The sequence below is a fragment of the Desmodus rotundus genome, chromosome 9 (assembly GCF_022682495.2).
Source record: "Desmodus rotundus isolate HL8 chromosome 9, HLdesRot8A.1, whole genome shotgun sequence".
Classification (NCBI taxonomy): domain Eukaryota; kingdom Metazoa; phylum Chordata; class Mammalia; order Chiroptera; family Phyllostomidae; genus Desmodus; species Desmodus rotundus.
Window position 1 is genome coordinate 24,455,180 of NC_071395.1, and position 24,264 is coordinate 24,479,443.

Genomic DNA, 24,264 nt, shown 5'->3' on the forward strand with positions numbered 1-24,264 from the left:
AAATGATCACTAAGTATTCAGCCAAAGATTATCAATGTTATATGAACTGTAAACTTTTGAAGATTTGTGCCCATTTTATAATACAATTTGCAAGGAAGAGTTTTAAAAAAGCTGATCTTCATACATATAATTAATTTTCCTCAAGAGAACTTCTTAAAAATATAGTATAAGCATTTAAGAACCACAAGAGTGTCCACTGTAGTTTAAAATTCAAAGATTTTCTTGAAACCCACTATAAATACCGGCTCAAGACCATACCCAAAGTGAGGCCAGCACAAGAATTGATTGTAAGAATCTCTCTCTTAAAAAAAGAGCACACTTGGTTATACATGGCTTTTAACCTTGAGCTACAGTTATGCTACAAATCCCACCCCCACCCCCATCTAAAGTCAGTCATGTGGAGATACGTACATTCTCTGAGCAACGTTTCGAGTACTTGGCTTAAGTCCAAGTGTTCCCATTCAGGGCAGGATGGACTTTACAAATTCCACGTCCCTCCATCCATGATGGGCCACAAATCCCAAAGTATGCATGCGAAGAATCTGGGTGACTCTGGCCACTTGGCAAAATCCCCCTACAAGGCAATCTTGAGTTAATAAGATGCAATTTCTGTTTTTCTCAAAGTTAGTGTATTAGCATATTTTCAGAAGCTTTAGAGTTGCTCCCACCCAAAAAGAATAACAGGTGTCTACAGGTTTATTTGGTCTTCTGTGATAACCATTTTGTTGCCTCACTATACACAATCTCTTTATCCTGTTCAATTCTTTTTTCTGAAAAAAACTTTTTCTAGTTTACCCATGAGACACAGTGATGCAATGCCACAAAAGTGGATCCTCCATGAGATTCAAGTCCAGGTACCTGTGCCAACCCACTGTCATAGGACATACTTCTTCTAATATAGTTGATGGCCTTTTTCATATCCATGTCGGACTAGTTGTTCAGCATACAGCAAACACAGGAAGCACAGTATATGAATCTCAGGTCAATTTCACCACCTTTGGGTACTGCACAAAAACTTCCATCTGCCAGCTGAAGGGCTCTCAAGCCTGCTAAGCAAGCTTCTTTATTTATTTGACTTAGGTCATCTCCAAGAATAACTAAGCATGAAAGGCCAGTGTAGGTCATGGCTATGTGGCCACTGTCATAAGGATAAACTGTTCCGGGAATCTTTGATGGATTGAATGGAATACCCAGATATGAAGACCCTCAGAAACCACAGCTATTTAGATTTGATCTCACTGACTTCTGTGGGAAGGACCTGCAGGGAGTAAATCCACTCTATTATATCCTCTTTGTTCACCACACCTAAGGAATCCCACATATGCAGTCCAGGGAGCGCAAAAAATGCAATGGTCAGCACATTCCTGCCTCCCGTTGCCAAACCAGGCCAGTCAGGGGTACCGTAATTTAGGTAAAGAAAACAGAAGTCTGTAGCTTCGCTAGGCTCCCGTTCATAATCCAAAACCACATCCTCTTGGTAAGCAGGGGAATCCTACTCCGTCCTTTCAAATTGTTAAGAGAATTTCACATGGCTGCTACATCTTGCTTTCCTACTTCCTAAGCCTCGTGGTCAAGAGAGCCCCCTTTCCGCTTCCCAAAACCACGTGGTTAAGCTCTGAAGGTGGATTTAGATTAGTTAAAAATGTTTATTGGAAACTCTGGGACCACACCAAGAGAGTTTCAAAGAAGTACAATTGATGTTCTGAGAGAGAACATAAAATGAAATCACAAAATATCCACTAAACCAGAGAAGGGAGAAGAGAAGACAGCCCACAGAAAACACAAACATGGTGGAAACTAGTCTAACTATACCAACGATTGTTTTGAAATAAATGGTCTAAATACACCAAATAAAAGTTAGATTCAATAGGATAACAAGGTTCAGTTATATAGTTTCTACAAGAAACTCACACTAAACATAGACTTAGGTTAAATGTAAAGTGAGGGGAAAACATGCATCATCTAACAAAATGAAGCTGGAGTATACTAATTTCAGACAAAGAATATTTTAGAAGACAGAATAAGATATATGGGAGCATTAGATAGTGAGTAAGAGGTCAGTTTTCCAAAAAGACATCAAAATCCTAAACATTTATGTACCTGACAACATAGCATCAAAATATAGGAAGCAAAATTGATAGGAGAAATAGGCAAATCCAATGTCATAGTTGGATATTTCCATATTTCCCTATAATTAACAGATTAAATAGGCAGATAATCACTAATGATATACATGACCTGAACAGCACCATAAATCAACATTATTTAATTTACATTTATAGAAAAATTCAATACAATCAATTAACCTTTAGACAGACCAACCAGGAAAATGAGTGAAAAGATATACATTAGCAATAGAAATAACAGAAAAGACATTAATAATGATCTCATGAACATCAAAATGATAAATAACATAGAAAAATATTTGTAGTTGGCATAAAAATTAAAATAGATCATAATTCCAAATGCAAAATACAAAAACTATAAAATTTCTAGAATAAGACAAAGGAGAAAATTTATGTAATTTTGATTTTCATAATGGGTTTTCAAACACAGCACTAACAGCACAGTCCATGAAAAAAATAATTTGTAAATCAGGGTTTATTAAAAGTAAAATCGTCTACTCTATAAGAGCCTGTTAAAAGAATGAAAAGACAAGCCACACTCTGAGGGAGCATTTAAAGTGGGAGCTATTATGGGGATATAAAGTTCCCAGAGGAAGCATTATAGTAAATTATTACATTGTAATAATTATTATATTGTAATGTTTATTATAGTAAATAATATTGTAATGGCCATGTATGGTGTCAGATAGGTACTAGACTTATTGGGGTTTTCACTTCATAAGGTACATAAATATCTAATCACTATGTTGTACACCTAACACTAATATTGTATGTCAACTCTAATTGAAAAATAAATTTAAAAAGAGAAGTGGAAGCTATACTGTACATTCTTGAGGTTGGAGTAGCTACATACATTTTTAAAACATTCTTCTGCATCAGGGAATTGTTTCTTTTCCTCCATGTATTTATTTATTTAATCACTTACTGATATCAATAAATATAAGTGCATGCTTGTTTATTTGATACTTTGGACTATAATCTGACATACTATTATTATTATTTTGCTCATACGGTTCCATACTTGCATACTGGTAGCTCTTTCAGTTGGCTCCTATGTCCCTTTGATATGCTCCCATTATTCTGAAATTGCTTTTAGCAGTTCCTCACTTTCTAGTGCTCTGTGTTGCTCCAGACTTGTGTTGTAAATTTCCTGTCCAGTCCTATTTCTTCAAGGGAACTTGATTCCTTTCATCGGAGATAGTATTAGAAACCAAGATCTGGATGTTAAGTGTGCTCTTGCTGCTGAGGTATTGTTGCTTTTATGCTGTCTCAGCTGATGGAGCCAGATGATATGTGTGTACACTCACCTGTGTATACGCACATAGTAAACATTTCTATGTGAGCCCATCTGTATCTTCATCAAGCTATGTATTTTGCTTCATCCTTTTATTCTTAACAATTTAAATGTATCCCAAGGTTATTATATATTCTTAAAAAGATGTTTGATGAAAGTATAATTCTATTTGAAAACTAATACAATTTCATAAGTTCATTTTCATACTTTAAAATATTTAATTGTTGTAAATTTGTTAGGGTTATAATCTAATAAATATTTGTAATCACACATCTTCAACCCTAACTTATATTATCTTATTTAACTAAATTTCTGGAGGTGGAATGGCTAAATAAAATATTTTAACATTGTAAATATATGTAAACATTTGCATATGTTATTTTTAATTTTTTTAATTGTTCAATTACAGTTGTCCCCATTTCCCCCCATTACTCTCCCCCACCCTACCCACCCCCTCCTCCCACATTCAACCCTCTCCCCTCCCCATTGTCTTTGTCTATGGGTCCTTTATACATGTCCCTTGACTATCCTTCCCCCTTTTTTTTTTTAAAGTAAGTATGGGCTTATCCCAATTTTTCTGAGCTTAGTCTGAATTTCTGTTTAATCCCCCATGCAAAACTCTATTTATAATCCTCATTAAGTGTCTGCATACTTTATAGTTTGTATAATTAAATTTCCAATGTTTGTATTCATAAATTAATTTTCTATAATCATCAGTCATTTGCAGTCATATTACTATTTATTGTATCTATTAAATCTTTATCAGTTTCTCACTTTAGTATTACTATAATGAAAATTGCTCTATTGCTTCTTTATGGTTTTTGAGTTTCCATTTTATTAATGTACAATAGTTTTAATTTTCTCAGAGCTTTCATTAAAGTACAATTTTCACATTGATTAATAGAAGTAAGCAAAATCTCTTGAAAAAGAAGATAATCTAATAAAAATTGGTGTCAAACTACTGGAGTTTAATTATATTCTATTCAAAATCATAATGCTTTATATCTTCTAAATTTTATACCTTATGATAGGTTTTCAAATCATTATTATTTACAGAATAGCAAAAATGTTCCAAGCCCCATCTCATGTCCAGACTAAACTTTATCAGTAACTAACAATTTTTGAATTCCCCTTGGCCTCTGTTTTCTCTTTTTAAAATGATAGAGTATATTTATATTACTTATCCCATAGGCTTATTGGAAGAATCATTTTTTAAAAAAAATTTTAAAAACTTTCTCCCATATAGAAAGCATTCAATAAATTTTATTTGTAATATTGCCACTGTGCACAATGCAGATCTCCATTTTTGGATCACTGTACTGCATAATTCCTGTCTTATTTAACATTTTTGTCAGTTACCTCAGTGATATGGCAAAATTTTGGCAAATCGGCAGGTAACTCACATCTGAGGAATGACTAGCAATTTTGTGAGTGACAGAATCAAGGTGCCATGCATTTTTTAGAAGGTAGAATTTCAATGTTTACTGCTAGAGAACAATATAAATACTATAACAATATGAATACCTTGCAAAATAATAAATTAAATTTGTAAATAAATGAGAATGGAGTAGAAAATTATTAGTAACAACTGAAATGTGAGACAAAAAAGAACTTATATATTGAATTCTGTGATTTCACAATAACACAACAATATGAGGTGCTGCTAAAAAATAAGTGGCAATGCTACTGCTAGATATTTGAGAAATTGTGTAAAGCTTGTATCAAAGAAGGTGGCACAGCTAAGGACGTCATAGCACTTGTAAGCCACGTTGTTGATTGTGAGGCACCGTGCTATAGTGAGAAATTAATAAAATGGAGTGAGTTTGAGATGCTGTATGATGTCAAAACTTTGTTCTGCAAACTAGGTATTTTTGATATAAAAGTGATAGGTTATTGGCATATACTAAATATTTTAAGGTACACAAGTATGAAGAAGTGTCAATTATTGATTTTTAAAGTGACTCTCATTGAGAAAGTTAAAAGGAAAAGGGCAAGAGCCAGTGTCATATTGTGTGACCAGGAGCAAAGACTTGGACCCCAAAACTCAGGTTTGAAACTCATTTAACTCTTTACTAATTAAGTTTAATTTATACTATTTATTCATAGTACTTACTATTTATACATAGTAAGAGATTGCCAACCATAACTAATAATAAAATAGAGCAGTTATAACAATGATCTCCAGATTTTTTTATATAGTTTTAGTCTAAACCCATTCTTGACTCCGTGTGATGATCCCTTACTTGCAGTAAGTGGCTTGAGTCACTGGTTTCAGGGATCCCTTTGCAGAAGTTTTCCCTAAGGCCGATTGCCATCAGCTGGAACGCATTTTCTGTCCCCGTCTTCCACTAGCAATTCCAATGTCTCTTACATCTTAACTAGACACTTACTATGCACTATGGCAGGGGTGTCAAACTCATTTTCACCAGGGGCCACATCAGACTCACAGTTGCCTTCAAAGGACAAAATGTAATTTCAACTCCTTAACGGTTAAGGAGTAGTTACATTTATACAGTCCTAAAATTATTTCAGCCCTTTGAAGGCAACCACGAGGCTGATGTGGGCCCTGGTGAAGATGAGTTTGACACCCCTGTACTATGGCCTTAACTTGCAGTTTTAGGTGCAATAGCAAAACTAGCACTTTTTTTTTTCATTCTTCGCAATTTCATGAATACAAGGCTCATTCTTACCCAGGATATTAGCAGCTTCAGCGTATTTTTTCCCCTTTCTTATTAATGGGATAAGTCACCTTTTCACTTAAAAGAAGCACTTTAGTATTTCTATTTAGCTTATCTGAGTTTTTAGCATCACTCCTCTTGCACTTCAGGGCCATTATTAAGTAAAATAAGGGTGACTTGAACATAAGCACTGCGATACACAATAGTCAATGTAAGAGTTGGGGCAGCTACGAAGTGACTCAGGGATGGGTAACATATTCAGCATGGATATGCAGGATGATTCTCGTCCCAAGTGGCATGGGGCAGACCAGTGGGAGACTTCTTTGTACTACTCAAAACAGCACTCAGTTAAAACATGAATTCTTTATTTCTAAAATTTTCCATTTAATTTTCTAACTACAGTTGACTGTGTGTAACTCAAACTGCAGAAAGCAAAACCATAGATTAGGGAGGACTACTGTATATGAAGAGGAAGGAAACTCACACTTTTAATTCACAGATTTCTAGATGAAATCTGAGGGAAACTTCTAGGTTTTGTGAAGAGATAATTGTGCATCCCTCAGAGGTCCTAATTTTGAATCTGATGTGATGATGTTATTGAACTGAGCTTTTGGCTTATTTCCTTCAGGGATTGGGTGGCTATATTTTGCCAGTGGGGACAACTGAATATTTAGTGATAAAAGGTTGATTGTCATTGGATTTTATGCACTCATCAGATATTTCAACTCTGTTTTCTGGGTACACGGCTATACTCCTTAGTATCCTTAACTTTGAGCAATGCCCAAGCATGTAGTATGTGTATTAACATATGTTCTGGGCCACAACATTTAATTGCTGGTTTGAGAGACTTCAAGAGATTTTTGTTGCTCTGGCACAGCAAAATGCCAGCGTTCAAGATGGAGGCTGCTTCCTCACCCTAAAGGAATCTTTTCAAATTGTGGCAGACATGCATGGTTTGCAAAAACCAGTCTTTGTTGATTGAAGTCACTATTTGAGATTTTGGCATTCTTTATACAACGATATAACTACCTATGGTGATGACTGATACAGACAAAATGGATAGGTAGACAGATAGATAGACAAAAAGACAGACTTGATATAGTTATATCTATATATGTGTGTTTACATATATTTTATATTTACATATAAGTCACATGCACATATCACGTGCATAGCTATTTATATCATTTGATATAAATCTGTATGCTTATGTATGTATGTATATATTTAGATGAAGAAATTCTAGTATACTTATAGCTAATCAAAATTATATAGTAGAGAGAAAAAATAGAATTCTACATGGGAATGACCATAAAACTGGTAGAATTGTGCCTTTTAGAGAAGACAGGAAAAGGGATCTCGAGTAAAGTGTAGACACTAGCTTTTATAGAAGACCGTCCAATTATTCATAAAAATAGGATGGAACTGGAAAAGAAGAGAAAATTGGTAAATCATCAAGTAGGCAGCAATTACAGAGAATACAGGATAGATCTGAAAGAATGGCAAATATAGACATTAAGAAATAGTTCAAGAAATCTATGTTTCAGAAGTTTATAGAAACTAATTCCATATATAGGTATTGAAGTACTTGAAGGTGTGTCTGAATTTCTAGTGTAGGTGACTGGAATTTGCCACACTGCTGATTTAGGTTAAATACAAGGGAAGACAGGTTTGGGGTGGGGAAGATAAAGGATAGTATTCATGTGAAACTATTAGCAGTACCAAGTGCTGTGTAAAACTAATCAAGTTTTTTCTGAAGGTGAACTAAAACATTAACATATTCATTAGCACATAACAATAAATTTGTATAATACACTAATGGAATACATAGATTTTTTTCTCTCTGTTTTACTTTTTAAACTTACATTATGGTCATTGAACAAATGAATACATAAATCTATGAAAAAGGTTATCTTTTTCACAGGCAAATTTTAATTAATTCACCTTTTTTTCTAATCCTCAGAATAATCACATAAAAAAGAAATTATATATTTCTAATTTCAATGAAAAATAAATTAAGACAGATTAGGTACTTTGCCAAGGTGAAAGAATTAATAAAAATCTGAGGTCAATTTCAAACCAAAAAAATATGAATAGTCCTGGATGCCATGGTAGTTAACAGAAAGTTATGCTACCAAATGTCTTACAATATGTTTTTTAATCATTAAGCAAAAACTTCCACCGGCATTTAGTCCTCTGTCCCCCTTTGATCATCAGACACAGTATCTGCAAAATTCTGTGTCACTCTGAAATGAGTCTCTGCCTTATTGGTTGGGATACTCCTCATTCTACCAGCCCAAGAGGAGTGAATGCTTCAAATCATGTGACAAGGCAGCTTTCTTTACAGTAACTACAGTTAAGCCCAACTGTCTGGTTGGGACTAGCTACCTGTATTGGGCATAAAGTAGCATTTCATTATAACTTTAAGTTTAATGGCCTGATTGCCAATAAAGTTGGTCAATTTTTTATATTTTTCTTGCAGTTAGATATTATCTTTACAGAATCCCTATTTAAAAATTTTGTCCAAGTTTCTAATAACATGACCGTATTTTTACCGAAGGTTTGCAGTTTCTATCAAGAATCTGGACATTGGTTTAGTTTGTCTGTCTGATCTGTTATATATGTTGCAAATATTTACTTCAGTTTGTAGCTTGTAGTCTGATTTTTCACTTTCATAACTACATCTCCTGAAAAACCTAAGCTCCTAATTTTAATTTAATCCCATGTTTACTCTTTTCTATAAATGTCTTTTTGTAATCTTTTCCAGTAGAAAAACATGTTTTATTTCAAGATCATATCTTCTGGGTTTTGTTTTCATTCTTAGATCTATGCTAATCTAGAATATATTTATATATAATATAGGGTAGTGGTCAAGTTTAACTTTTTAAAATATTGTTATGCAATTAATATGGCAACATTGATTTTTAAAGGCTGTTATCTATATATCCGCTGCCATCTTTATCACAAATCCATTGTTCCTATGTGAATAGGACAGTTTTTACATTTTGTTCTACTAGTTGCCTTGCAAGGTAGGACACTACCTTACAATGAGAAAGCACTGTGTAATAAATCTAGCTGTTATAGGCCTTAATAAACCTACATTTTTTCTACAAAATAGGTTAGTTATACTTGGTTCTCTGTCCATTTATGCTTGAGATGCATCTTGTAAAACACAATCAAGAATAAATAAAAACTATGAGGGTTTTGACTGTGATTACACTGCACCTGTAGATCACTTATAGAAGTATTGATATCTTTACAACATTGAATTTCCAATATATAAGCATGGTATCTCTCCCTATTTATTTAGATATTAAAAATCCCTGAAATATGTTGTAGTTTTCAATATATAAAGATTTCTTAAACATATTTTGTTAGATTTATCCCTAAGTATATTTTTAATGTTATCCTTTAAAGTTTCATTTAATAAGTGAATGTATGCAAAAATATAATGAATGCATACCTGAAAAACTTAATTACTGATTATACTAATTTATTGATAGATATTCTGAATTATATTTACATAGTTATGATATCTGAAAATGTAGTTATTTTCTTCCTTTCTAATCTTTGTATAATTTCATTCTCTTTCTTTAAAGGAATGTCTAATACACTCAATAAAATGCTGAGCATCTTCATCTATTTCATGATCACTGAGAGAAAGCTTGCAAAAATTCACCTTCAAGTATGATGTTTGTTGAAGGATTTTTAAAAATAGAAACCCTTTATTAAGATTAAGGAAGATTAAGGAAGTTCCCATCTCTTTATTAAATGGCTCTCTGCAAATATTGAAAAGTTTATGCCTTTTGTTTGTTTTGTTAATGTGATAGATTATATAAATACATTTTCAAATATTATAAGAACTGAGTAGTCCATGGATGCACTTAATTTGTTTATGACATGATATAAATATATCCCTTCTATTTAAAACTAATTACTCTCTTCATATTCTGCTTAAGGTTATTACATCTACATTTATGAAGAATTTGCCCCCAGATTATCTTTTCCTGTAATATCCTTGTCAGGGTTTGGTAGCAAAAAATATGAGGACTGCTAAAGTACATTGGGAGAAATCACTCTCTTCTATTTTTTGAAATAGTTATCATAAGATTGACATTAGTTTTCCCTTAAAACTTTGGTAGAACTGACCAATGAACAAAGGGAGCCTGGAATCTTCTTTCTGAAAAGAAGATAAGATTTAATTAACATTTATTTTATTTAAAAGTTATAGGACTATCTATATTTTTGTATGTCTGTTTTTAGTAGCTTTGTATACTAGAAATAACAAATTTCATTCATATTTTCTAATAATGTTTTTCATAATATCATCATTTTGTCTTTGATGCTTTTAGGACATATTGTGATGCTTCCTTTGTCATTACTGATATTAAATATTTGTATCTTTTGTTTTTAGATTTTATTTATTTATTTTTAGAGACAGGGAAAGGGAGGGAGAAAGAAAGGGAGAGAAACATCAATTGGTTGTGGGGGCCTGGTCCTCAACCCAGACATGTGCACTTACCAGGAATGAAACCTGTGACCTTTGACTGAGGCAAACCTGTGACTGAGCCACACCAGCCAGGAAGCAATGGTATCTTCTTATTCTTGATCAATTTCCCCAATTCTTTACTGAGTTTTTTAAGAAAATAATTTTAATATCATTTATGTATTGTTTCTATTTTAATTAACTTCAGTTTTTTAAATATATATTTTTATTTCTACTCTCATTCATGAATTTGATGTTTTTGTATTATCTTATTGAGAATGATGTCTATATCATTCATTCAGAACTAAAGGTTCCTTAATATATAAAATACAGATTGATGACTTTTTATAAATATGTACATTTATATAAACATAACTCAGATAAAAATATACAGCGTTTCTATTGTGCCAAATTTCCCTTGTACCACTTTCTAAGCAACACAACCCTATTATTATTATAATCAATAATCTGATTTCTATCTCTGTTCCTTGTGCTGGAACTTTAAATGAATAGAATACATTCTTTTGACTTTATTGCAATATAATATGTATAACATTCATCCATGTTGCTGTGTGTATTAGTGTTTTATTTTTTATTATTTTGTAGTATTATATTACATGACCCTAAGCCATTAGTCTATTTCCTTGTTGACAGATATTTTGTTACTGTGAATCAAGTTGTGAATGTTCTTATGTACATACTTCTGGTGCACAGGCATTTGTTTCTCTTGCCATGTGTGGTGTAAGAGTAGAATTTGTCATAGGTTGAGCATATATTTATATTTAGTGGATATTACCAAATAGCTTTGCACAACTGTCATACTGATTTACATTTTAATCTGCAATGGTGACTATTTTGAGTTACCAATATTTTAAATTTTAGCCATTATGGTGAGTATATAATTATATACACATATATAAAATCTTTATATATAAATATAATTGAGTATATAATGCCTGTGGTTTCAATTTGTATTTTCCTGGTGAGTTGTACATTTCTTGTATGCTAATTAGCTATGTGGATATCCTCCTTTGTGATATGCAAATTCAAGACTTTTACCTAATTTTTAAATTAAAAAATGCCTGTTTTTTCTTATTGACATATATGACTGGAGGGTCATAAGGAGCATGTCTTCAAAACACTGTACAAAGTATAGCTTCGTGTCAAATTCATGAAAACGAGAGGTTCCTTTTTAATTATGTCAGTTTCTTTACCTAACGTTAGTTACACTGACAGTCTTACGTGTTTTTTTATATTCACTAGGTATTTAAGTGTGAACTAAACAAGCTACCTCCTCCATACACTGGTGGACATTTCAGCAGGTGCAGCCTTATCCCTTTGATCGGCTGTTAAAGCTTCAAAGACAAAGGTTAGTCCCTCCCCTTTTAGAACAGAGCCACTATTCGGCGATGCTACTGTCAGTATCAAAATATGTCTGTCAAAATTGAATAAGTCATAAGTGCCACAAACAAAATTGAGGGGCTTATTTGAAATAAGTCATAAAATAGTCAGTGGGGACGGGTTTGATTTCCTCGTCAAGAAGGTGATATACTTTAAATCACATTTCATTCCTAAGACAAAAGTCAGAATGCCATTCTGAGCAACATTGAAACCTTTCCTGTTATTTTGATGGAGAGCCCTGTGCAGTTTATAAATCAGATATAAAGTTAGTGCTCTATGGCAGGCTGTATACTCTCTTCATGTATCCGGTCTGCTGTACGAGAGGCACAAAAGGCCATCAATCTTCAACATCTACAGCACAGCGAGGTGAAATGCTAGTGCCTCATTCCCTCGTCCAGATTTCTCATCTCAGATGCTGGGGCAGAAAGGTCCATTAAAATAGTCTCATTCAGTCTCTAGTTCCTATTCTTTGTCAATTCTCTGTAAGTTTTATTCAGAACTCACTATTATGTTCTTTCCTGTCTCTACAACAGTACTCATTTCCTCTTCATCCCAACTGCCAGGTGAGGGACCAAAGGTCTGTGGCTCAGAGCAAACAGAGCTCTTGATCGTGTTACCTGAGACAGGACAACAGAGGATATAACTAGAGTGAGGCTAAGTCGTGGTTTGCTGGAGACAACGGCAGTTTGATGCCTGCTGTTCCAGTGCCCCCACCTGGTCACTCTGGGTTCCACCACCTTTCAGTCTGTAAGGTGCTGTGGGTTGGGTGTGGGATTTGTCTCCTTTGCTAGAATGTGGAATCTCTACTATTTAGGGAATAGGTAGCATACAGTCTATGACCAGTTCTGAGCATAATATAAAAGTTGTTAACTAGTTTACCTAACAAAATAGGGACAGCCGGTTTCATATAAAATGTAAATAATGGGTTTATTAACTGAATCTCTTTTCCTTTAAGAATTTTCTGTTTCAGTTGAAAGGAAAATGAAACAGGAAGATAGTTTTTTCTTATGTTGTATATGCTTCATCACAGACAGAAAAAATCCTATACATTTCAGAGGGATTTTTTGTATTAATTTCTTTAGTAATTTATTTTTTTGTCATTAAGCATTCTGGAAAATAGATTGTCATAAAAATTTTGATAAGATAATTTGAATTTTAGTTTTGAAATATTGTTATTGATAGTCACAGAAAATGCCATTATTTTACTAAATTAATGAAGATTCGTGTTTCACATATAAAGGTAGATGATCATTATATTCCAAATGTATGTAACATTATAACGCACACTATCAATTATATATGGCATAGTGTCAAATAAAATTAAATGATAGCCAACTATCTTTATTTCAAAATATATATTTTTTTAAATATCATAAAATTAAACACTATAACATGAAAAATAAATAGTTTTCACATAGGTGCTTAATAAAATGTGCTATTACAACCCTTCAGAAGCTAAGATTATACAAAAGCAAAACATTTTAAATAAAAAACTGTTTTATGAGTATTCAACAATAATTAATATATTATGTTGGCATTTCTAAAACACCTTTTACATCTTTTTAAATCTTTGTTGAATAATGCATTTTCTTGTCCACTGCAAAGTTTTTGTTTTGATTACTTATATCCATTGTCCAAATCTGAGAAACCACGGAAGCCTGCAGGCATGAGAGTATAAAGGGACAATTTACTCCATGATAGAGAATTGTTGGAGTTGCCAAGCGGAGAGATGAACTTGGCCAGATCTTGCCCTTAAATCAAATCATGTTGCACTCAATAGGAATTGCTTACAACTGAGGTCACCATTAAGTGCTGTGTATATTGATGCTTTCTCTTCATTGCGGTAGCTCAGACTTCAGTCCTTGAAAGTACAGGAGAGCATCTTCACATGCTTCATACCCACAATAAGCTAAAGTTACCAATGCCGTTCAAACAGAAGAGTCAGGGTCATGAAAAAAAACTTACTCTCTAAATACATAAGATATTCTAATTCCCCAAACATGTTTTCCCCAGGGTGAAAATATTCTCATTTTTCTACCCGTATCTGTAGATACAGATCAGATGTGTGTGAGTGGAGGGGTCAGCTTTTACTTATTACACAAGCTATACTTTTCATGAGTCTCCTCAGAGTTACTTCTATTACACACGTTCCCTACTTCCTACCACATTTCTCCTTACGTTTTTGTCAGTGGCACTCTCAGCTCTCGGTTTTCAGTTCAGAGAAAAACTCTGTCTTCATTTCTCCTGTGTCTCTCCCTTCCATATTCTACTCTTCTTTGCTACACTTTTCTTTTCTTTTTTCCTTTTTTTTTTTTTTTTTTGTGGAGGGCGGTAGAAGAGGCATTTTCTTTTCTTTTTTTCTGAGTAAGGCTGTTGCAAGCAGCCATTGTGTTTCTAGCCTCTAGGTCCGCAGTCCCCTGAGAGTCTCAGCCCCTCCCAGGTGGTATTTCTGGCACATTCCTGCCTCACTCCTGGAAGTACACAGTTTTGCACTGTAGTTCCCTAGCCAGCTGCAATAGTTTTTCTCCAGTGCCCTGAGGACCACAGTGTTTGCCGACCATCCTTCACAACAATAAAGCTTTTGTTCCACAGGTAAAGAACACAGTTTCAGGCTAACTTTCTTGAAACTTTTTAATTAGTTTTGTCCCCCTCTCTCAGGTCCAAAACACAAAGATCACTTTAAAAAGCGAACAATTGAGTGTAAAATTTGCAGGAATTAACATTAGCTTTGTATCTCAAATTAGAAACATTGTTTGAATTTGAAATGTGGGCATCACTTAGCTATCCATCAAGGATAGTGATCAGTAAAGAACAGGGGCAATATTAGTGCTGCATAAAGAAATCGAACATATTATTTTGTTGAAATACAGTGGATTTATATTCACAAACTTCCCTATTAAGTAACATCACTTTGAGGAATTAGGAGTTAGGAAATATGAATTATAGGCTACACTAGGCTATGTATTTTGATAATTTAATTACATGAAAAATTAAAATTGTGATAAGCATGCTATGGCTTTTCTCCTTTATTGAAAACATACCAGTACATAAAATTTTGATCATATTTTCCAACACAATATGCTCAGTAGTGCATCATTTACCTGTAGCTATGTAACACACCATTGCAAAACCCACTACTGATTGAAAACAATAAACATTTAGCTCATGAGTCCCTGCTCAGGATAGACCTGGCAGGTCTATGATGGCCTTGGTTATGTATCTACTAACATCACCTGAGAGGTTAGCTGGAAGGTCTGACCAGGTTTGGCTCTGACTTTATATGAGCTCTTTCACAGGTCTTGGGCCTGGCTTAGATGAATCAGCCAACTGACTCTGCTCCATTTGGCTTCCCATATTCTAGGAGCTTATCCTGGTCCTAATCATGTGGAGCTATAGGAGTCCCAGAAAGTGAGCACAGACATGCAAGGCCTCAAGTCCAAAGCAGGGGAAGTGATACAACATCCCTTTGCCTCTTTCTTGACCAAAGCAAGTCACCATACCAGATCCAATTCAAGAAGTAAAATGTCTTGCCTCTTAAAGGAAGACCTGCAAAGTCACTAGGAAAGGAGGAGCATCAGGAACCAGGAATAATTGTGGCCACTTTCCAAGCTATCATGAGTGGCCTTATATATTTGTTAAAATAAAACAACTATTAACAACTTTCTTTAGCAATTTGCTTCTCTGAGGTTCTCCTTAAAGAATCAAGGGGTTTTTTTTGTCTATATTATTGTATTAGAAATAATTTATTACACAAAGTTTCCAGTTGCTTGCATATAACTTTACTCTTCTTCTGCTATCTCTGTGGCATAATTGTCAACTTGTACCCTTGGACTCTGTCTCCTTTGGATGTTGCTAACCAGTAAAAAAGTGTGCTCATTGCTGCCCTAATGTAACAGTTAATTGAATTTCAGTACTAGTCAATTTCAAACAAGGTCATCTAAGTCAGTGACTATTTTGACAGAAATCTATTAGCATCAGGAAACACCAAGCAGTTTACAGCTAGCCAGTTTAAGTTCGGTTATTTTCATTTTTTTCTGTTCTTACCTCTTAATAAATGGAAACACATATCAAAACTTACAGTTATGAATTAGAATGACTTTCCTAGTAAGTGACTTATTGCTGCTGAAGTGATTAACCTTTCATTAAAACTTGATATAAAATTCTTCCCTGCATACACCTATGTTTATTATGCAAGCCCCAAAGGGAAATACATCAAACATAGGACAGTTTGGTTTTTTTTAACACTGTTGAAACTCAGAGACCCATAAAACCTGGGGTTTTCTAATTCGCCTGCACTCTGCCTATTCCATGATAAAAGGGAGTGGGTTACATACATATAGAAACAGTTCTTAAAAATATATGCTATTATCTACCTTCAGGACTGATATAGAAATTAACTAATGTGGTGTTCTATAACTCTCATGTAACGTCGACAGAGAAAGGTGTGAATAAATCTATTTGGGTGGAATATTGCACTTGTGAATCAGTGCAGTACATAACTTTATCTCTTCACAGAACACTGTGTCAGAGTTGACACATTGCATAAGGGACCCAGTTTTTTAGAGACCAGATATAAATGTAGTGTCACAATTTCTGTAACTAAGAGAAGTTATGTGTCTCTATCCAGAGGAGCCTTTCAAAGCCTCTGTCCTGTTTATTCCTTCAGATCCACAGAAGTTTGGTTTTCTCATCACAACACAGCTGTCAACTAACACAGAACCGTCACTCTTCCCTTTGTCTTCTGCTTTGACTCTGTTTTTCTTTGATAAAATTCACCGTCCCAGGCCTCTGAAGGCCAGCAAACTGGCCCAGCTACTTTTCCTGTGGGCTGATGGCATGCCCAGCTGCCTGTGGGGCCTGCTGCGCTGTTAACGCAGCTGGGGCCAGTGCGCCGGCTGAGAGCTGAGGCGCTGTTGGTCCACACCAGGCTTCTCTGCATGTATCTCACTGATACGGAGAGAACCCCTTCCCCTGCGTATGATCTGTTATATAGCAACACAAAGCTGACTTATTTGCCAGACTTCAGAGAGGTTTCCTGTGTACCAATTCTTACATGCACACACACAAAGGCAAAAAAGAAAAAAAAAAATCTCAACTCTTGTCATCTCTGCCCTCCTGCCCCTTCCACCTGCACCCCAAGGTGTTTGTTTATAGGAACGAGGTTAGGCCTGAAACTCATATCCTTCAAAATCAATGTTTGGATCACCTCAGCAGGCAAAGGAACCTGAGCGGCTTATGTGCTGCAGTATGCAGAGTGGTAGACGAAAACCTAATAAATGCCAAGTACAGCCTCATGGCCAACGCCGGTGTGAGAATCAGCAGCGAGGCATATTTTATTACTTCTATACCAACCAATATTTTATTTTTGCCTCTCCCCCCAGCCTGCAGTATGGTACTCAACTACACCATTTAGATCTTATGGGGAGAGTCTGTACATCACATTGGTTTGGGAACGACGCCTAACGACAGGCTGTTTCCTGTTCTGAGAGAAAGAATGAGGTTATCATTGTATGGTGGGTATTTCCCTGAGGTTGAGTGTAAGCACGAAGTAAAGAAAGATAAGTACTCGGAAAACTACACAACACTGAAGAAAGAAATTAAGGAAGACACAAACAAATGGAAGCATGTACCATGCTCATGGATTGGAAGAATTAACATCATTAAAATGGCCATACTACCCAAAGCAATTTATAGATTCAATGCAATCCCTATTAGAGTACCCATGACATATTTCACAGATATAGAACGAACATTTCAGAAATTTATATGGAACCATAAACGACCCCGAATAGCTGCAGCAATTTTGAGGAAGAAGAACAAAGCAGGAGGGATCACAATACCTGATATCAAACTGTATTACAAGGCCACTGTCATCAAAACAGCCTGGTAGTGGCATAAAAACAGGCACGTAGACCAATGGAACAGAACAGAGAGCCCAGAAATAAACTCAAGTCTTTATGGTCAATTAATATTTGACAAAGGAGGCAGGTGCATAAAATGGAGCAAAAACAGCCTCTTCAACAGATGGTGTTGGGAGATCTGGACAGCTACGTGTAAAAAAATGAAACTCAATCATCAACTTACGCCATACACAAAAATAAACTCAAGATGGATAAAAGACTTAAATATAAGTCGTAACACCATAAAAGTCCTAGAGGAAAACATTGGCAGGAAAATCTCAGACATTCCACGCAGCAACATCCTCACAGACATGTCCCCTAAAGCAAGGGACATAAAGGAAAGAATAAACAAATGGGACCTCATCAAAATAAAAAGCTTCTGCAAGGCTAAAGAAAATAGCACCAAATTACAAAGAGAACCAACAGTATGGGAAAACATATTTGCCAATGATACCTCAGACAAGGGCCTGATCTCCAAAATATAAAAAGAACTCACATGACTGTACTCCAGGAAGACAAACACCCAATTAAAAAAAAGGGGAAAGGACTTGAACAGACACTTCTGCAAGGAAGACATACAGAGGGCCCAGAGACATATGAAAAGATGCTCAGCATCACTAGCCATCAGAGAGATGCAAATTAAAACCACAATGAGGTACCATCTCACACCAGTCAGAGTGGCCAGCATAAAAAAATCCACAAACAAATGTTGGAGAGGATGCAGAGAAATGGGAACCCTAGTGCACTGTTGGTGGGAATGCAGACTGGTGAGGCCACTGTGGAAAACAGTATGGAATTTCCTCAGAAAACTAAAAATGGAACTGCCCTTTGACCCAGCAATTCCACTGCTGGGATTATACCCTAAGAACCCTGAAACACCAATCCAAAAGAACCTGTGCACCCCAATGTTCATAGCAGCACAATTTACAATAGCCAAGTACTGGAAGCAACCTAAGTGCCCATCAGCAAACGAGTGGATCCAAAAACCATGGTATATTTACACAATGGAATTCTACGCAGCAGAGAGAAAGAAGGAGCTTATACCCTTTGCAATAGCATGGATGAAACTGGAGAGCATTATGCTAAGTGAAATAAGCCAGGTGGTGAGGGACAAATACCATATGATCTCACCTTTAACTGGAACATAATCAACAAAAGAAAAAAAGCAAACAAAATACAACCAGAGACATTGAGGGGGGGGGGGAACTGTCTAGCAGTGGCCAGGGGGGAGTGGGATGGGGACAGTGGGAAGAGGGGATTGCAGGAACTATTATAAAGGACACATGGACAAAATCGGGGGGGATGGTGGGGGTGGGGGAGGGAGGTGGGTTCAGCTGGGGTGGGGTGGAGGGAAGGGGAGAAAAGGCATACAACTGTAATTGAATAACAATAAAAATTTTAAAAAAAGAAAGATAAGTAATTTATGGAATATAGTCACCTAATTCCTGAGTTTCACCTCATTTCTGAGTGTCATACTAAGAGGTTTTGTGAAAATCAGAGTAAAATTTGTTGATTTATTGATTATTTACAGTAAATTTCCTGGGAGTGCAAACTGTCTTATTCAATAGTACAGGTATCTCTATATACTCCCAAATAATTTTAGATTATAAATCTCATTTTTCCTGTTGATATAAGTATTGATATATTGATCCTCTTAAAAATTATATTCTATTTACTATAAATATTTCTTAGACTTTTGTATTTCTAAGTCATACAGATTCTGAACTTTTCTTAAAGATAATGAATTAGATTGTCAAAATCTGTGAAATAAAGTAAAACCCAGCTATCAAACATATTTTACTTGAAGCTTCAGTAAATTTTTAATTGCTAGGTCCATTAAAAACAGTTTTAAAAGACTGACTCTAATATTAGATTTCAAAAGAGCTAGTTAATATTAAGGTTTTTTTATTGAAACTTTGCACCAAATTAAATTATGTCAATAAAACTGAGAGATTTCTAGAAGATTTACATGTCAATCCTCACCTCCTTTTACACTTCATCATTAAAATCAATGAAGAGATGTTTATTTGCAAATAGAGAGTGCCGAGTTGTTCTCATCACACACAAGAAAGCCAGGACTCTGATGGATAAATAATCTGTGACATATTCAGAAAATGATTCTCTTCCATTTCTGCATATGTTGGTTTAAAATGTCTTACTACTCAGGAATACTTACAATTTGCAAACCACAGATTATATTCAGGAATAAATAATGGCTATGGTTCCTGATTCTATAGATGATAGTTAATCTTTGGTTTTACTTATATTGCAAAAATGATCCAACAAATAGAGTGAGCATGACATTTAAATCAACTGAAGATAATTCTGACAGCGTTTGGTTGAAAGATTGAAATTTCTCATCACAGACCAGCAGTGTTCTCAACTTTTTTTTTCCCCTTTAAAAATGAGAGGTTTCAGAGATCAAAGCTGCTGCAGCTAAATGGGAGACAATCTATTATCAACAGGAATGTCATCACTCAGGATCACTTTATGCCTTGTCACTTTTCCTGACATTCTTGAAGCTAACCATAGCAACAAGCTGCAGAGCTGACATTTATGCTTTTGTCATGATGAGTAGTCCTGCTGAAGTAAGCTGCCAAACACACACACACAAAAACCAAGACATTGTGTTCATAAGAGAATCTAATAAATAAGATCTAATGACTGAGATTCACTAAACGAAAACTGCAATCTCAAGAATCACCCGAGTGTGAAACCGACCTGTGTTTCATGCTACAATGATAGAAAAATCATGGAAATTAATGTTTTAAATGTTAAAATAATTGAAAGAACATTTTCAGTCCCCTTGTCACAGCACTTGAGATTTCATTTACTTTTTGAAACTACTTATGTTGAAGTCAAGTGTATTATCTCCAAGTAAAATAGGGTAATAGTTATTGAAGATTTTTCCCCCACTTAAAATCAAAGTGAATATATAGTTATGAATCTCTTCCAGCATTAAATATCTATCTACCTTGCAAATAAGTGCCAAAATATGTATTTAATGAATGAATAAATGAAAAAAATGATTTTTGAAACTATATTAGCATCTATGTTTTATTTACTTTATTCCTACACTCTTGGAAATGTTACACTTACTTATTAGAAATAGCATTTTGGCAAAAGTCTCCCAGGAAGAAAAGAGCTATATTAGATAACTAACTATAATATCATTTACGTAATATGGAAAAATATGTGTTAAAATACCACAATTCTCACTACAAATAATACTCCATATAAAATGTATCTTCATTGTTTAGAAGCATATTTGCAGAGTGAAGCCTCATTGCATATTATATAGTTTTGGGTTATTGTATGGGGGAAAAAGTCTTCCCCACTCACAAGAGTCCTTCCTTTTTATTGATACTTTAAGCAAGTTCTAATTTATTTCAGTATTCTTGTTAAAATACTTGTATTTTACAATATAGGTAGCTGTTTATTAACTTAAATTGCACATCAAAATTTTGGTAGACAATGTGTTATCTAAATGCAACTGTTGTATTTGGTTCTGTTTTGTTGTCCTTTGTTTATTTCTGAATAACCAGCTAATCATCATCTCACATAGAGCAGATTCCACTTTTGGGACAGACCCAGTTAGCTCCTCTTTTTGTCTGAAAAATTGCACACGCCTTTGCAGCAAACACATGTTATAACATGATTATTTTTGTTAAGAGCAGAATTTCTTTCAGAAATACAGAGTATTCTTCCTTCTTCACAAGCAATATGGACAAGGGATATTGAGAGGACAGCTTTTTTAACATTATCTCTGTTGGGAATAATTTTGCATCACAGTAGCTACTAAGTGCTTCAGCAGAAAATCATATGAATAAAAAAAACCTGTCAACCTTATTTACAAAATTATCCTCAGTATTTTCAGGTGATGCATTGACCTGAGATTCATATTTAAGCATTATATATTATGGCTGCAATCATACTGAGTAATATAACATACTGAAAATGTTTCCTAGCTATTTACCATGCAAAATAGAGAAGAAATGATTAGCATGTGATTGTAAAAAACCAGCACTGTGATGGCATTTTATATACATAATATCACTCTTCATAAAGATTCATTGGAATTGTGATATATTTTGAATACACAGGGAAAAAGAACTAGAGATTTGGTAAATTAGTAAAGCTTACAAAGTTAGAAAGTTGTTAACACAAATGTTTAAGCTGGAATCCAACTGACTCCAACATTTCACACCGGTCAACTTTGTTAGTGTGATAAGCATTCGTATGTATTAACCTTAAACATTTTAGCATGCACTTTATATTCTACTCCCTTTTTGTGTAGAAGTTTTTAATACACAATTGTCTAATGTGAAAATTATATGCCTCAATTAGACAAATAATAAACCTAACGACCTTTTCTTCGTTCTACACATCATTGGTTAGAAAGGTCATATGTCATTACGTTAGGAGATATGAAGGGGTACAGCTGTTTTCATTTTCAATTGATACACATTTTTTTTTCTTTGTGTCCTGGGTTTGACATTTTCTTGTCTGAGCTACTGGTGTGCCTCATACAGTGTTCAAAGTGACCTATGGGTCGACACTGCAGAAATACGGCCTCCATGCGTATTAGCTCTGAATAATGGGGGCTACTGGCATCGGCATTGAAGGGCTGATGATGGTCACTGTGCACTTGAAATGAAGTTCTTTATCTCATTCATAGTCCTTGGGAAAAGACATTTAAAGTCATTTTCTTTTTGATTAAAATTGTTGAAGACACTCTGCTCTTTATGATATATTTTCATGCATGAGATCCTGTATACAAATGTATTTTCTTGAAGTTGTATATCTTGAATGGTCTACATTCTTTTTTTTTTTTGTTAATAAGAAATCATGTATACATTTTTGGATTGACAGTCACAAATTTTGCATTTAAATTTAATGGCCATGCACTACTGCTGTTTCAGTAGTTAATCACTCATTCATTAAACAAATATTGAAAACTTATTGTGTACCAGCAAATTCTCTAAACACTGAGCATTCAGTGGTAAATAAAACAGTTCTAAAAACTGCCTTCACGAAGTTTACACTCCAGTAGGGAAGACAAATAAGGAAAATATAAAGATAAATAGGTAAAGAAAAGAAACATTCAGCAAAGATGGGTAAATAGAAAGTTTTGAGTTGTAGAGGGTGAGGGAATGAAATATCAGATAAGATAGCAACATGGATGACCTTTAATAAGATGACTTTTGAATAAATACCTGAAGGAATTTAATATTACATTTATATATTCAATTTATAACCTGTCTTAAATGATTTATTAAAGACAGAATAACTTGTTACATGTATTTTTAATCTATGATTCTCAAAATACCCCTATCGACATTTACAAACCATCTCCTACTTCACTGTACTTTCCCACACTCCAAAATCACTGGTGTTCTTTCAGGTCCTCAAGGTCAATGAAGATCTTTTTCTATAGGTACCTTTACACATATTGCTCCTATGGCATAAAATATTCTTCCTATATCTTCTTTTTTCCTCATCATGAAGGTCACTTCATCATTTCATAGTCACCTACATAAGTCTCCCTTTATAATTTAATTCAAACACTTTATTTACATAACTTCAATTTTTTAATCAATATGTGGGGATTGTCAGATTTCTACTTCTTATATCAGTCTGGATAGTTTTTTTTTATCAAGGGATTTGTCTACATCAAGCCTTAGTCACTTGTATAAATTTGCTTATATCATGTCTTTTCATCATTTTACTGTGTGTTGTTTCAGTAGTAATACCTTTTCTATTTTTAATGTCAGTAATTTACATTGTATTTGTTTTTACAATACAGTTAAATATAAATTTTTGATGTTTTAAAAACAATTTATTGTTCCATTGATTTTTTCTAATTGTCTTATTATTTCTTATTACTTATTTTTCATTTAATTTTCTATGATTTTCCAATTTCTTCAAGTGAAATCAGATAATTTTTATTTCTTTTTTCTATTATAACATTTAAAGATATGATTTTCCCTTAAACATTTATTTATGCATATTGCAAAATCTTAATAAGTTGTGTTTTCCTTATCATTCAGTTCAAAGTATTTTCTAAATTCACTTGTCATTGGTTAGAAAGGTCATAAGTCATTATGTTAGGAGATATTTAAGAGTATTTTATTTTATTTGGGTATCTTTTTTGGTTATTGATATTTAATATAACCTTTTTGCCCATAGAATGGACTCTAATGATTTCAATAATTTTATATTTTATAAAGAGCATTTGTTCTATCCTGGTCAATTCGCATGTGCAATTAAGTCTCTCTACTCTGGTGGTAACTTGAATGTTCCAGCACTTAGGTCTTCCTGGTAGCTGTTCATTTCCTGGTTTCAACATGAATAAGTCAAGTATGTGAAGTTATCCTGG

At 34.2% G+C, this 24,264-nt stretch overlaps 1 pseudogene; it reads right to left on the reverse strand.

Moving 5' to 3' along the window:
- Positions 1 to 441: 441 nt before the first annotated feature.
- Positions 442 to 16,924, reverse strand: LOC112312325 (geranylgeranyl transferase type-1 subunit beta pseudogene; annotated as a pseudogene).
- Between the last annotated feature and the right edge of the window lie 7,340 nt (positions 16,925 to 24,264).